Source organism: Prosopis cineraria, unplaced genomic scaffold, assembly GCF_029017545.1.
Source record: "Prosopis cineraria cultivar Desert tree isolate PC_DT_omini unplaced genomic scaffold, ASM2901754v1 PC6, whole genome shotgun sequence".
NCBI classification, from domain to species: domain Eukaryota; kingdom Viridiplantae; phylum Streptophyta; class Magnoliopsida; order Fabales; family Fabaceae; genus Prosopis; species Prosopis cineraria.
The window spans coordinates 20827965-20831601 of NW_026555337.1; the positions used below are offsets into that span (position 1 = coordinate 20827965).

Below are 3637 nucleotides of genomic sequence, written 5' to 3' on the forward strand. Positions count from 1 at the left end.
AAACAGGAGAACGCTTTTTGAAAGTCATCATTAATTAGGTTTGATGCATAGATCACTACTGTAACCATAAGACATTAATTTATCACAAGAAATGCGTGGGTGGTAAACTGATTCAATTCTTCATGTTCAATAATTCAAATAGGTGATGTAACTTTATTTATTAGTTTTCTTAATTTAAAGACTTCGCTCGCTCAAGCAGTCATTACAAGAGTATGAAAATTTAGGTCAATTTGCTTGGTTGAACCAATAAACAATTAAACTAATAACTTAACCAGTTTAATAAAATATTTTGTTTATGGCCAATTAGATCACGATTCAATAATTACAGTTTTGACCATTAATCCTTAAACTAATACTTTGACTAGTTCAAAGATCAATCTAATTTTTAGTCTCTGGTTATTATTAATGTTGTTGTTGAAGTCTTCATCATCATTGTTGTTAGATTAATAGATTAATTATAGATTGAATCACTCAAACTGCTCTTGATTTTTTTTCAAAAAAAAATTACATAACCATTCTTTAAAATGAAACAAAAAGACTTAATGAACATAGAACCTCTTAAGCTTTGTGTTATGTACATATAACATTCATAATATTTAAAACTTCACAGTGAAATTTTACCCAAAAATAAAATAAAATAAAACTTCACAGTGAAACTTTCCAATTCCCAAACTTCTTAATGTATGTAAATAACTATGTTGCTGTTTTTTTTTATACAATTCATACGTTTTTTTTTTTTTTCTTATGGAAAATTTTGTGCATAGTTAAAAAATAGCAAAAAAAAAGAAAGGATAGGTGTAGTTTAAGAAAAATGAAAAACTAGGAGTTTGGGTCTTTAAATCTTTATTGAAGGAGAAGTTTGTATGATTACAAAATAAAGAGAATGTTAATATAATTTTAATAAAATTCAAAATTTTACTAATCTTTAAAATAAGAATAATTGTACAATCAATACATAATTATATTATATTAAAATAGAACACAACTAAGGGGTGCTTTGGTTTGAGAGTCAAACTGGCTAATCCTGCGGTGTCAAGTTCGAGTCCTTGGATATACTGACAAAGAAATGTAAGCTCCTAGAAAGCTCGGTTTGAATCTTGTGTGAGAATGTTTTGTATCACAATGGCAACTAATTTAAAAAGAAATTGAATTTAATATTGCTATGTGAATTGATAAATTAACCTCTAGGAGTTTAGAAGGTCAATGTTTTATTTGCTTATTTGTGTAATATTTTTAATGAGAAGTAGTGTAGGTAAGCGTCACATATAATTCATTGACTTATTCTAATTTCCCAAAACTATAATATTGATGAGAAAACTTGTCGTGATTTTTGTTTCCTTGTTATATGACTTCAGTTTGTACAGAAAATCAAATTATAATCGTTAACATTATATTTTTCATATATAATGACAGCTAATGACAAAATTTTTAGATACCGTAGTGTGCTTAAATGTTTTTCAAGTACATTTATTTTAATTTTTAAATTATTTTTACTTGTCCGTTGACTGGCTAAGTTGTCATAGCTAGATGGATTTATCGCCGGACTGATTTAAACAATAACTATTAATTCTCAGTTATTTCCATAATAATATTACAAAGTGACAAAATAACTGTTGAGAGGGAATTTATTGGATTTCTAATTACAAACAAGTATACAATTTTTTCCCAGAAAAAACCAATTTTATTAATAACCCAAAAACAAATCACAAACACCAATAGCCGAAACTAATACACTGACAAATATAGATACAACGTAACACATAGGTCACAAAAAAAAAATCCAGAAAAATAAACCAAACTACAGTCCAAACAAAGAAGGCAACATCAACCAATTCTTTTTTTAGTCCTTTAATTTGAGAACAATTAGCAGATACAACAGAATTATTACTATTAGCTAATAAATCAACAAGGAACAAAAGAGACAAAGATGATGTAGCTTTAGAAAGCCATCCAAGAGATGCAACTAGCAACAAAAATTGTGGCCACGTGCACAATCACAACTCTTGCCAGTAATTCCTTGGGAAACGAATGTCCTCCCCTTTTGAGATGCTACAAATTAAAGAGAGGAATTTACATAATGAGTAATAATTTACAAAATTTCCCCAAAAAAATAAATATAGAAAAAAATCAGAGAGGTCCCATACAAAATTCTAATTACCAAAGTCTCACGAATCTTAAAAATAACTCTAAAATCCCATAGATTTTAATTGTAAGAAAACTTTGGAATGCATTTACCAAAATACCATTTATTTAAAAAATAAGAAAAAATAACAAAAAAAACCTACTCAGGATAATACAAATTTTAGATTATCAAGTTGGTCTCAACTATTGATTTAGTCTTTCAAGTTTAATTTTTATCAATTTAATCTTAAAGTTACTTCGATTATTGATTTGGCATTATTATTTAAAATTAAGGGGTGGTGTAACTGTAATACTAAAATTTACTTAACATAGATATATAACAGAATGTTGATGATAACTATGTAGATTAATAAAAAAGAAGTGTAATTTTTTAGATGGAAAAACCTTAAACTATGAAAATTTAAAAAACAAGAGTACAGAACACAATCTAAAGGATTATATTGACAAAAAATTAAACTGATTTAAGGGTAATTTATTCTCATTTAGCTACATACATACATACATACTATATATATATATATCAAGTCATTAATATATTTTCACGTACGTTAGATTATTTTAAGAGTTAATTTATATTTTAAAATTTAAAGGCCTTAATTGATAAAAATTAAACTTGAAGAACCAAATCAACAAATGAGGCAAACTTGGAAACTGAAATTACATATATCCCTAGACAGTATATGATACCAGCGAGTTTACAAGTGTATTTGTATATTAATGAAGGCCAGAAAGATGAAAGAAAGCGTCACTTACACCTATGGGGATCCGAAGCAGCACCAAGTTTTCTGGGCAATGATGCTTCAGCAGCAAGAAACACAGAAAGAAATAAGAGAACCACCAAAACAAGAGTAGAGTGCCTCTTGGAAGCCATTATTTGTTATTAGGTTGGATTCGTATTTCACAGCTCATAATACAATTCAATTATAACACAAAGTTGGTGGGGTTTGTGGCCCACATCCTGTCTTTTCACATTTCTTTATTATTGAGTGTCTGGTCAGAAAGTCTGGATTGGTTCAGATTGGAAATGTTTCGGTCTTATTGTTTCCGTGTTAAACGACTTTAGTTTGTAATAATTGATAATTATGTTCCGTTCGATGATTGGCTGATCTTTCATGCCACATTTATTCAAGGTCAAACGGAAAACGTAGGGCAATATAGGTGCAAATAACTTTTTCTTTTTGGCCCAAAAAGTAACTTAATCATTCAAGTACGTAGACTAGCTTCAACACAAAATCAAAAATTGCCTCCTCTAATTGTTCGCGAAAGGTTATGTATATTAAAAAATTGGAGTGTTAATGTGGTTTTTTTTTTTCAAGTCCCTAAAAACTGTTTTTCGTCTTTGTTTTGAGGGAAAAACCTTGTCTTTTCACATTTCTTTATTGTGGGTGTTCTGGTCGGAAAGTGTGAGTCAATATTTTAAAAACTAGATTGAACAATAAATTAAAAGTTTAGTGGGTCACGGGTCTCATGGTTTAACTAGTTAGGCCAATGGTTG

The 3637-nt window shown here is 28.6% G+C and overlaps 1 long non-coding RNA gene across 1 annotated transcript; it reads right to left on the bottom strand.

Moving 5' to 3' along the window:
* Positions 1 to 1820: 1820 nt before the first annotated feature.
* On the bottom strand, positions 1821 to 3019 carry LOC129312593 (uncharacterized). Its single transcript, XR_008593630.1, has 2 exons — positions 2896 to 3019; positions 1821 to 2049 (listed from the first exon to the last, which is right to left on the bottom strand). It is a non-coding gene; the product is annotated as an uncharacterized LOC129312593 (long non-coding RNA).
* Positions 3020 to 3637: the final 618 nt, after the last annotated feature.